Genomic DNA, 12,882 nt, shown 5'->3' on the forward strand with positions numbered 1-12,882 from the left:
GGGGCGACGGAGGCGGCGCGCGCAGGGCGGGCCCGAGGGGCGGGGCCTAGGGGCGGCGAATCTTAACCGCCCCCTGCGTTCAAGCTTCAACTGCCGCTGCCTCAGGTGGGTCTTGACTTCTGACCCCTTCCACTTGACACAACTACCACAACCCAACTGTCAACCACGACCCCTGACTTTACATCTCCCACAGGCTCTCTTGACCTCTAACCCCTACAAGCACAGCTATTGCCCTTTGCTTCTGAATACCCCGTCTCCGCAACCTTTCTCGTGGCCTAACACCCACCTGCACGTAACAGATCACCCATAACCTTTGACTCCCACGTGCCAACTGCTGTCCTTCACCCCTGTCTCCCAGAACCCACCTTTCACTTGTTTTAAACTTTATTTTGCTTAAAATTAAACTGACAGTCTCTACATTATTGTTAAGCTGTAAAATTCTAGTTCCCCTCTTCTGGTATACATTTCATTTAATATGAACTTATATTTTACACGAAATGATTCCATTGGAATGAGAATTTATTTGAGGAGAAGTAGGTCAAAATCACTGCTTTCTGGTGTTTCAGAAGTTTAACACTTCTAGTTGAGGGACATTGTACTTTAGTGTGAAAAATTACTTAAAAACCCTTATAATTTCAGGTTTACTAGTGGCAGATTCTCTTGGCTTTGTTAACATGAGAACATCTTTATTTCACCTGCATTTTGTAAAAGGATAGTTTTGCTGGGTATAGAATTCAATTTTTGGATTTTTTTTAAACATTCTTTCAGCATTTGAAAAATGCCTTTCTTTTGATTTCTGGTTGCCATTGTTTCTGTTCAGAAATGAGCCATTGGTCTGATGTACTTCTTTGAAAGTAGTTTGTCTCCTTCTCCCACCCATGCCTGCTTAAAATTTTTTCTCTTTCTTTTTTTTCTTCAGCAGTTTGAGTGTGATGTAACTCACGTGTGTGAGAGAGAGAGAACCTGCTTAGGGTTCATAAGGCTCCTTAAATATGAAATCAGTGGAGTTCCCGCTGTGGCACAGTGGCTTAAGACTCTTACTGCAGTGGCTCAGTTCTCTCCAAAGATGTGGGTTTGATCCCCAGCCCAGGAACTTCCATATGCTGTGAATGCAGGCAAATACACACACACACATACATATGAAATCAAATATTTTTAATCAGTGTTTCAAAATTTTTGGTCAGTATTTCTTTAAATACTGCTTCTGTCCCTTTCTCTTTTCTCCTTCTGGAACTCCAGTTATGGGTATTTTCAACCTTTTGGAGTTTTCCATATGTCTCTTATACTCTTTTCTGTATTTTGCATTTTTTGTCTATTTTTCTTAATGTGCTTTGATATGTATTTTTTACTGATCTTTTACCCAAGACAGTAGTAACTCTATTGTTATTCAATCCCTCTATTGAATTCTTAACTTTAATCATAATATTTTAAGTTCCAGAAGTTTCATTTGATGCCTCCCTTTCCATTCTTCAAATAGATCCCAAGGCTCTGGTGAAATTCTGTCATTCCTCTATTTTCTCGAATATTTTAATCATATTATTTAAAGCTTCTAACTTGTAACTCCAGTATCTGAATCTGCTGTGGGTCCTCCTGGGTTTTAGTATTTGGTCCTATTTTTTCAAGCATGCCTCTTAATTTCTTATTGAATGTCAGACAGTGTAGGAGAAAAACTGTAGAGGTTCTGGATGATAACAGCTTTCTCCAAAGACGGTTTTGTTTTATTTTGTTTTATTGTAGTAGGCAGATAGAATACCAGTGGATCACTTTGACCCTATTGAGACTTGGCTTTAGGCTTTCAAATTTGGGTTATTTCAGTTTTACCCTTATTCCTAGGTCATGGTCCTTAATAGATCTGACAATAAAAAGCCTAGGATATTTACTAAGACACCTTCACCCTATTGACTTGAACTCTAATCTTTGTCTCCCCAACACTGTGAAGCTGCTAAAATCTCTGTTCAACTCTTTAGATGCTGCAATTCTGAGTTTCTTAAAGTCTCTCCCTGCACATATGCATCTTAAAAATTGACTGATGGGGAGTTCCCGTCATGGCTCAGTGGGTTACCAAACCAACTGGTATCCATGAGATGTGCGTTCAATCCCTGGCCTCACTCAGTGGGTTAAAGGATCCAGCATTACCGTGAGTTATGGCGTAGGTCAAGATGTGGCTTGGATCTGGTGTTTCTGTGCCTGAGGTGTAGGCTGGCAGCTGCAGCTCCATTTCTCTACCCCTGGAAGGAGAACTTTCATATGCTGCAGGTGTGGCCCTAAAATAAATAAAAGAATTGACTGATGATTTGCAGGATCTGTACACAGATTTTTGTGGGCTCACATCTCTGCAGTTTGCTCCTCCTAGAATTTTGTGCCTCAAATCTCAGCTTCCTTTTTTCCAAAATTCCCTTGTCTGCTTCTAGCCTTCTGAGATTGCTACTGCCTATTTAGCTGTGTTACTCCTTGTGCCATTTGGAAAATTCTTTCTGGGGGAGGAAGGATGGAGTGAAGCTGAGGTGAATGCGGATCTTGCCCTTGCTCCTTTCATGCCCAAAGCTTGAAGCCAGTCAAGTCCCGCCTTTGTTGGTTGTTCTCTAGTTCTCCTTCAAGCAGATCTTAAATGTGTGTGAGTGTGTGTGTATATGTGTGTGTGTGAGAGAGTTGTGAATATATATTAAATTATTGTTAAATATATATTTTTTGGCCATGCCTGCAACATGCAAAATTTCTAGGGATTAACCCTGTGCCACAGCAGTGACCCAAGCCATAGCAGTGACAATGCAGGAACTTTAACTCTCTCAGTCACCAGGGAATTCCTATAGTTTATTTTTTTAATAGTTGTTATATATGCAACATAGTTGTTAAATATGTATGTTTATTTTTATTTATATGTATTTGTCCTGTTTTTATCATTGTTTTCAGTGGGAAGTCTAATCCAAAATAAGTTAATTCATTATGACCAGACTATTTGCATCTTCTATTCTTCACCCTTGATTTTCATGGCTCACCCACAAGCCCATGAATCCTCATCCCCACAGCTCAACTCCTAAAATCTTCAACGCCTTCATCCTGCCATTTTGTATTCCTAAATCCTAAAGGTTTTGATTCCTGTATTTTAACTTTTATTTCCATGTCCCAAGACTTTTTATATCCCATCTCATTTGTGATTCCCACATCCCAGCATTTCTGACTCTCCCACACCAAGCACCAGTGTTGATTTCTGACTTCCCTGTTGCACCTGGCACACAATAAATACCCCATTATTTTAACTGCCTATTGCCTTTGCCCAGCTTCCAACTTCTTGGTCTCCACCACATGTTAAAGCTATTGTTTTAAAGGAGCACTTCTATTACCACAATTTTTAGGTCCTTTAGAGAGGAACAGTTACTTGAGACTTGACCATTTGGCTTTTTTTTTTTCCCCATTCCAGAATATCCTTGGCACAAATATAAGCTTGTGACAACAACAGCAGCTGACTATTATGTGGATTCACCAGGTAATTCTGGAAATGAGAAGCCCAATTATTTTTTCCTTTTAAATTTCAGTGACCACTTAAGATTTCTGCTTTAAACACTTTTCCCATGATTTTCTGTCAACAAAATATGCACACAACTCCATACTTTTTTTTTGTCAATTAACAAAATTTAAGATAGAATTGTGTTACTACAGCTATTAAAATTAGCACAGAAGATGCTCCAGGATGTCAAATAATTCATTTCTATCACAAAACCCAATTAAAGAGGGACATTTAGAGCCCTTAGGAATTATAAAATTATCTTCCTTTATGGCAACTAGCTTTCTAAAAAAGACAGATCCTTAATCTTTGTATCTTTTCAGAGGATTCAATTAACATTTGTAATTCTAGTGCTTTAGGAAATTGACCTAACAACTCTGAATTTTGATTTGTTATTTCTAAGATCAGGACAATAAATCTATAATTCAAAAATCTTACAAGAGGTAATATTGAGATGAGACAGTTGAGTATGGTGGATAGGAAAACAGACATGGAAACAAACACCTGAATTAGGGTACCAACTCTATCACTTACTAGTTGGTAAACTTGGTGAATTTATCTAACCTCTCCATGCCTTCATTTCCTCAACTGTAAAATGGGCACTAATAGTACCTATCTCATAAGTTGCTGTTATGACTACATGAGTTAATATACATAAAGTATTTAGTGTCTGGCATATAAGTACTACATACATACAAATTTTTATTCTCATGTAAATTCATATTATTCTCTGAATATAATATTTAAAAAATATTTCAAAGGGAATAGCATTATAATTTTAATCAAACAATGAATTATTCTACATTTTTTTACTTTGTAAATTTATAGTTAAGCTAGCTATTTCCTCATTGTCCCTCCTACCCCACCCAACTTCTCAATCCTGAAAATTTTTGAAAGGCTAAGACATAGCCTATATTAACAGCATTTCTGTTTCATGTTTTCATAAATGGTAGAACTGAAACTTCAAAATATCCAACTAAAATTCTCACTTAATGAATACTTAAAATGTAAAACCTGTGATCAGTAATTTACTTTAGTAGCACATATAAACAAAATATAGGAAGCATTTCCCTTAACTTTTTCTACAAATGTAGTTTTCTTAAATACACTTTCTAAGACTGCTTAATACCTCAATAAGATTGGGAAATCCAGCAGAGGGCAGACAGAAATAGAAGAATACATCCAAACAACTCAGATTTTATGTAAAACCCTCCAAAACACAACGTTAGCATAAAGTATTAACTGGGATATATTTCTTTCATGCCAATTTCAACTGTATTTTTGTTTGTCAAGTCATTAATTTTAAATTTCATTATTTAAATACCCAGAGTGAAACCAAAGAAACAAAACTTTTTTTTTTCTTCTCTGGTGATATGGACATGAGTTATTTCACAATCATGATTATTACATAGATTTTAAAACCATACATAATTTTATTTAAACAATTTTCACTTTTAATTCACTGACAGTAAGGGTATACTGCTGTGCATAGTATAAAATAATAAATGCCATTATTTTGACCAAATTAATATTTCTCATTCTGTGCACTGCTTTATATTACTTTCATATTAGTTCTTCCACATAACAATAAATAGTTTAAGGCATCAGTTGTGTAAGTAAGATAGTATCGTTATTTAATATGCATTCTTAAAATTACTGCCAAGCAGGATCATAATAAAATGTGACCTGATATGCAGTGCTATTAGATAAATAAACCAGTATAACCTTTCTGAAAAGCCATTTGGCAATATATACCAACAACCTTCATTTTCACCCAACTTCTAGAAAGTGATTCTAAGAAAATAGCCAAAAATATTTTTTAAAGTTTTTTATGCAAAGACGTTTATTACAGTCTGACTTACAATATGAAAAAACAGCTTAAGTAAATTATGGTTCAGCATATGGCAGAGTCCCATAGGATCATTAAGAATTATATTTATGAGAATCTCTGCTGTGTGGCATAGTGGGTTAAGAATCCAACTGCAGCAGCTCAAGTTGCTGTAGAGGTGCGGGTTCGATCCCCAGGTGCAGTGCTATAGGTTAAAGGAGTGTTGCTGCAGCTGCAGTGTAGGTTGCAACTGTGGCTCAGATTCAGTCCCTGGCCCTGGAACTTCCATATGCTGTGGGTGCAGCCATAAAAATAAAAAAATAAAAAAGAATTATTTTTATGGAGAGTTTTGTAAAAAAAAAAAAAATTCTGTGTTATAAGGTTACGTTTAAAAGGAAAAGTGGAACAATTTATCATTTAAATCAAATTAAAAATACATAGAAAAAAATGAATGGAACACAGTACAACCAAATGTTAATAATGCTATCTTGTGAATGGTGGGATTATTAGGTGATTTTTTTCTTCATCATGTTTCTGTTTTCAAGATTTTCTAAATTGTACATTATCCATTTTCATAATGAGATAAAAACTTATAACAATAATTCATACCAAAATAGATTACTGTTAATCTCATTAAAGAAGTACTGATGGCAAGTGTATATGTTTGGAGGAAAGGCCAATTAGAAAAGCTGAACTTGGATTTCCCATTGTGGCTTAGCAGGTTAAGGACTTGAAGTTGTCTCTGTGAGGATATGGGTTTGATCCTTGGCCTTGCTCAGTAGGTTAAGGATCCAGCATTGCTGTAAGCTGTAGCATAGGTCACAGAAGGAAGGCTCAGCTGCAGCTCTGATTCAACCCCTAGGCCAGGGGCACCATAGGCTGTAGATGTGGCCGTTTAAAAAAGAAAGAAAGGAAAGAAAGAGAGAAAGAAAAGCTGAATTTGACTAGACAGACACTACCGCCACAAAATTTTTTTGGATAAGGCAAAGTATGGATGTTGTGTATGTGTGCACATAATTTTTTAAAATAATGCAAACTTAAATTGAAATGGAGAGTATTAAATGTGCAAACCCTAGGGGAATAGGGCAGAAAAAAGAGCTATCTCCAGACATACCCCATTTTTTTGCACATAGCTACTTTCCAGAAATAGGCATGTCCCCATTTCAAGTGCTTTCTTCTAAAAGATTTCCATAAAATACATTTAAGGCCATATCAGAGAGCAATACTGTTTTTAGAATAAAATTAATTTGGACTAAAATATAAAATTAAGTCCTTCACATATTAATATTACTTGGAACAAGCAAAAGGTTGTACCATTTCTGAGAACCCAAGTCTCTTCCTTAAGGGTCAACATTTTCCTTTCACTAAGAGTTATGTTTTAAATTTACTGTGGGGATACCCAGCTGACCAGGCAGGCCTCGTCCTTTAAGGAAAAATGAAAGCATCTAAGAATATCTCAAGGAAAACCAAGTTGTCAACTTTCGTCTTGCTCCTTTCTTTTCTGCCTCCCATTGCTCTTGCGCCAATACACATTAACACCATGCCCACAATTAGGTTATATCATGCTGAGGAGCTTCGGGGAGACAATACTCACATTAAATCCTTTCAAATTGCTGCAGTTTATTTTAAAAGAGTGTTTCAACCATTTTCTCCTAATTATAGAAACAATCCATGATTTTTGCATAAAATTTAATGGTAAATTTAATTCTAAATTTATAGAATTGTATAAAATCAAAAGTAAAAATGACCAAGAATGGCAGTCTCTCTAAAATAACCTATCTTAATATAGCAGCATATGTCCTTCCATGCCTTTCTTTCTGCACATGCATATGTGGGCAAAAAACATATTTTTTTGTACAAATGAGATCATGCTATAAAACTGTTTTTACCTTGATATTTCTGCCTAACAATATATACATTTTATGTAAATCAACAGTACTTCAATAAACATTTTTAGAGAACAATACATGCACTTTAGATATTTTTTAACATCAGTATTATAGACCTACCTTGTTTCTTTTTTAACAACTCCAAATTTCTCTGTATGTATATGTATGATGATTTATTTAATCAGTCCTCTACTGAGAGAAATTTAAGTTTGATTCTTCTCACTATCATGACTAAAGCATATAATAACACTGTTAAGTGAACTCTCAGTGTTCTCTATAACTAAGAGAGACAAAAGAGACAAAACTTTACCCCCCGGGTGTGTAAAAGTACTGCTCCAAAAAAGCTTTCCCAGGTTGACCTGTAGATAAGTCGATTATGCATATTGTTTTATATTGTATGTTGACTTAACACATACAGTTTACTGTTTAACAAGCACACTTTTGAAAGTAAAAGGGGGAGCTATTAATGTATAATCTGGGCTAGTCCTGAAGCCATCCAGTAGGGTGGAGCAAGGTTTTTACCAGCTGGAGCAAAAGAAGGTTTGGGAGAGCCATTGTGTGCCAAGAGGGATGAAGAAGACTTCTGTGTAGGAGCTGGTTGGCAAGCCTGTCAGAGCCTGAATCAAGTGAGGAGAACCTCTGGTCATGAGTGTGGTCCTTCTTAGAGTGTCAGAGAGTAGCAGGGAAGAAGAGTATCTGTACAGTTTTGGCCTATTGTGGGATTTTGGAGGCCAAGTTATATGAAGAGAGTAGCTGGGCATTTAAGGCATGGATTGGGGGTATAGTTTAGGATTTTGAAGTTCAACAGGCCTGAGAGAGTCATTTATGCAGGGATGGGGTAAGGACTAACTAGGCATGGGGATTCAGAGCCTAAGTAGGGGGAGGAGGATGTTCACATGGAATAGTCCTCTGTAAGAGGTATCAGAGGTCAAGAAGGAGAAGAGGATATCAATGCAGGGGAGGAGTTAGCACTAGAATTGGGAAACATTACATACTGGGGAATTGATGAAATAAGTACATTAAGAATAATGGAAGTCAGGTTCCTCACTATGGAAAAAGGGAGTTACAAATATGGAAAGAGGGAAAACTAGAATGAACCCTGTGTCACTGGATTGGAATTAGAAGTATCGGTGAAAATTTAAAATGTTTTCAATATGTATAGATAAATATAGAAATACATTTAGATGTGTATGTACTACATATATGCCCTATTGACAGTTTTTGAGGTCAACAATACCCCAATAGTAATGAGCACACCTAACATCCAGAACTTGGCCTCTAAATATTATTTTCCATTCACAGGAACCAACCCCTTGGAGAAACAGCTGATTCCAAGTTGGGGCATGTAAGTATGTCTGAAATATCTTGGGATGCCAGAAAGTAAGGAAATCCTTAAAGAATGAAGGGGGCTTGTCAAAAGGACACAAATTCCAGCTTGAAGGGGCTCCCACTTGCCAAATCTAGGAAAATTCATGCATCAAAATAATGATAGTAATGGATTATAACTTACTGAATACAATAAGAAACCTTAATAGTAACTAATATTAGTTCATGCTAATATAAGTAAAGAAATGAATAAATTGAAATTTTTATGAGGAATGAAATATTTACATGGTCTCATTGTAGTTCCTCACAAAATACTTACTAATTAGAGAAACAAAAAAGAGTCACTTTCCAGTACAAAGTTTTGTCATTCACCACCCTGAGTGATTAATGTGGATAATGTTAGTAACGGGACAAATCTAAATCATGTGCCATTTGATAGAATGTAGTAAGAAAGTAAGAAACCATTTTGTAATAGTCTCACAAAAGATGCATATTTTGAATCCAGCGATGAGACATGATTAACATCAGATGGAGTAAAATTGGGAGAATTTCTGCAAAATAACTGGCCTGTAATCTTCATAAATACAGGGTAATGAAAGTCAAGGAAAGACTGATGCAGCTAAGAAAACTAAAAAAGAAACAATAATTTAAATGCAATGCATGATTTTCTTAAAGCATCTTTATCTAGCTTTGGTATCAAGTAAATGCTGACCTCATAATATGACTTTGGAACTGTTCCCTACTCTTCTATTTTTTACAAAACTTCGAGAGGATTGGTTTTAATTTTTCTTTAAATGTTTGTTCGAATTCGCCAGTGAAGAACCTGCCCCTGGGCTTTTCTTTTTTGTGAAGCTGTTGATTTCTTATTCAATCTCTTCACTAGTGATTGATCTATTCATACTTTTAATTTCTTTATGATTCAGCCTTGGTATATTTTATGCTTTTAGGAATTTATCTTTTTCCTATAGATTATCTAATTTTTTGGTGTATAATGGTTCACAGTAATTTCTTTATATCTTTATGCTTTCAATTGTAATGTCTTTTCTTCATTTTTAGTTTTATTTATTTTGGTCTTCTCTTTTTTTCTTAGCTAGTCTAGCTGAAGTGTTGTCATTTTTGTTTATCTTTTTTAAAAATCAGCTCTCAGTTATATTCATATTTTCTCTTATCTTTTTAGTCTCTAATTTATTTTGTTCTCATCTATTATTTTCTTCCTTCTGCTAATTTTGTGCTTTTTTTTGGTATTTTTCTAGTTCCATGAAAGCTAGAAAAGAACTAGGTGGTTTGTTTGAGTTTCTGTTTTTTTCTTTATGTAGACATTTATTTCTATAAACTTCCCTCTTGGAACTGCTTTTTCTCTATCTCACAAGTTTTGGCATGTTGTGTTTCCATTTTGATTTGCCTCAAGATATTTTTTGATTTTTTAAAAAATTTCTTCTTTCACCCTATTGGTTGTTTAGGAGCTTGTTTAAACAAGCTATAACAAACGTGCTATTAATATCATGTTTTTGTGAGTTTTCCAGTTTTCTTCTTGTGATTGATTTCAAGTTTCATAGAATTATGGTTAGAAAAGATACTTGATATGATTTCAGTCTTTTCAAATTTATTACGACTTGTTTTGTGGCCTAACATATGATCTATCCTGGAAAATGTTCCATGTGTGCTTGATAGGAATGTGTATTCTGTTGCTGCTGGATAAAATGATTTCTATAAGTCTCTTAGGTCTATCTGGTCTAATGTGTAGTTTAAGTACAATGTTTCCTTACTGATTTTCCTTCTGGATGACCTATCCATTGTTGATAGTAGGATATACAAGTTCTCCACTATTATTGTATTGTTGTCTATTTCTCTCAGAAAAAATATTCTTTACAGAATAATTCCAATCTATAAATATGAAAGGAATGCTAAAATTACATCACTATTTTATAAGCCCTAATGAAAGAATTGATTTTGGCAATAGTCATCAGTTGGTTGAAAGTATTAATTGATAGGTGATGAGGAGCTTTATCATAGTATGAGCAGGCTTTTACTTCCTGAAATAAGTGACCACTATTAGCATTACTAAAAGTGGGACAGCCAGATATGGAATGCCTTCTACTGTGATGCAGTAAGAAACCCACAGTGCTTCTATGAAGGGCTTTTGCCCAGAAAGCTGAACCTGAATCTAAATAAGTCTCCAGAACAAATGTCCACTCATAGGAAATATGGAGGAACAGAAAAACAAGTTGAATAACCACCCCCACCCCAAGGAAGCCCATAGACAAATCCAAAACAATTATTCTATGTAAACAAATCACCTAATTTCTACAATAAGATGATGACATAAAAAACAAGGATTAGAGGAGGGCACTTTTCTTGATTAGAGAGACTTGAGAAACCATACCAACTGTAAAGTACAGACTGTGTTTTGAGCCTAATTAGGAAAACCAACTGTAAAAGGACATTTTTTTAGACCATTTGGGAAACATGGTTATGAACTGGGTGGTCGATAGATGATGCCAAGAAATATGTTAATTTTTTAGGCATGATAAAGGCTTTTGGATTATGTAAGAAAGTGTCATATATTCTATAGCTACATACTGAGTTATGCAAAGTGAAATAACACAAAAGCTGAAGATTGCTTTAAGTTATTTTGGCAAAGAAAAAAGTAAAATGAAAAAGAGATGGATGAGTCAATGTGACAAAATCTTGGTAATTATTGCATCTGAGTTATGAGTTTATAGAGCTTCATTATACTATTATCTCTATTTTTGAGGATGCTTGAAAATTCTTACAATAAATAAAAATAAATAACCCTGCAATGACTTCATGGCTTACTGTGAGAAAATCGAATTCTGTGCTTTGAGTTTAGGGGTCCTCTTATCTAGCCCAATCTGACTTTTCCAGATATACCTATTACTACTTCCACTTGTGGATTCCTCAAAGTTGTAGTGAATGTTTTGGTTGAATAATTATCCTCAAAGCTTTGCTTATACTGCTTCCTCCACTCCCCTCTACCTGTTATTCCGAGAAGAATGCCCCAGAGAGGTGGTTTAAAAAACAGATAATAAGACAGTCCTTGACTTACAACAGTTCCACTTACAATTTTTCAGCTTTACAATGGTGTGAAACTGATAATACATTTGGTAGAAGCCATACTTTGAGTTTTAAATTTTGATCTTTTTCTGGGCTAGCAATATGGAGTATGATTGCCCTTGTGATGCCATGTGGTCACAAATGTAAGCAACCAGTACACTTCCAACCATTCTGTACCTATACAACCATTCTGTTTTTTACATTCAGTATAGTATCTAATAAAGTACCTGAGCAATTAGCAACACTATTATAAAAAAGGCTTTGTGTTAAATAATTTTTGCCGAACTGCAGGCTATTATAAGTGTTCTGAGCCTGTATAAGTTAGGGGAGTTCCTGTCATGGCTTAGTTAGTATCCATGAGGATGTGGGTTCCATCCCTGGCTTTGCTCAGTGGGTTAAGGATCCAGTGTTACCATGAGCTGTGGTGTAGGTCACAGATGTGGCTTGGATTGTGTGTTGCTGTGGTACAGTCTGGTTGCTACAGCTCTGATTTGACCTCTAGCCTGGGAACTTCCATATGCCATGGGTGTGGCCCTAAAAAGACAAAAAAAAGAAAAAAAAAGCAAAGATAAGTTAGGCTAAGCTATAATGTTCAGTAGGTTAGTTGCATTAAATGCATTTTTGACTTTGTATGTTTTCAACTTATGATGGGTTTATGAGGACATAACTCCATCGTAAGTAGAGGAAGATCTATAATAACTACTCCACGCATACCTTAGAGATACTGTGGGTTCAATTCTAGACCATTGTGATAAAACAAACATCACAATAAAACAAGTAACATGAATTTATTCATTTCCCAGTGCATATAAAGTTATGTCTATACTATACCATAGTCTATTTAATGTTCAGTAGCATTAGGTCTAAAGAAAACAATGTGCATACTTTAATTTGAAAACGCTTTATTGCTAAAACATGAGAACTGTCATCTGAGTCTTCAGCTAGTAGAGTAATGTCAAAGATCACTGATCACACATCATCATAATAATGATAATAACAGTGAAAACATTCGAAATACTATGGGAATTACCAAAATGTGACGCAGAGATATGAAGTAAGCAAATCTTGTTAGAAAAATGGTGACAATAAAATGTTGGACACAGGCCTGCCACAAAACTTCAATCTGTAAACAATATGATACGTGTGAAGTGCAATGAAGCAAAGTTCAATAGAACAAGATATGCTTGTATTTATTGAGCACCCACTCTGAGAAAGACAATGTGCTGGGTGATTTACATATATTCATTATTAAACTATCCTGA

The 12,882-nt window shown here is 35.3% G+C and overlaps 1 long non-coding RNA gene across 1 annotated transcript in view; it reads left to right on the forward strand.

Moving 5' to 3' along the window:
• Positions 1–23: 23 nt before the first annotated feature.
• The window catches only part of LOC110257298 (uncharacterized), a 63,735-nt gene continuing 50,876 nt past the window's right edge, over positions 24–12,882 (forward strand). The window contains exons 1-3 of the long non-coding RNA XR_002339723.2: positions 24–105; positions 3,419–3,484; positions 8,522–8,564. This is a non-coding gene — a long non-coding RNA (uncharacterized LOC110257298). The remainder of the gene's footprint in view (positions 106–3,418; positions 3,485–8,521; positions 8,565–12,882) is intronic.

The sequence above is a fragment of the Sus scrofa genome, chromosome 16, assembly GCF_054392235.1.
Source record: "Sus scrofa isolate SSC_HxYL_T2T_F1_AM1 chromosome 16, Sscrofa_HxYL_maternal_Yorkshire_Landrace_v2.0, whole genome shotgun sequence".
NCBI lineage: Eukaryota > Metazoa > Chordata > Mammalia > Artiodactyla > Suidae > Sus > Sus scrofa.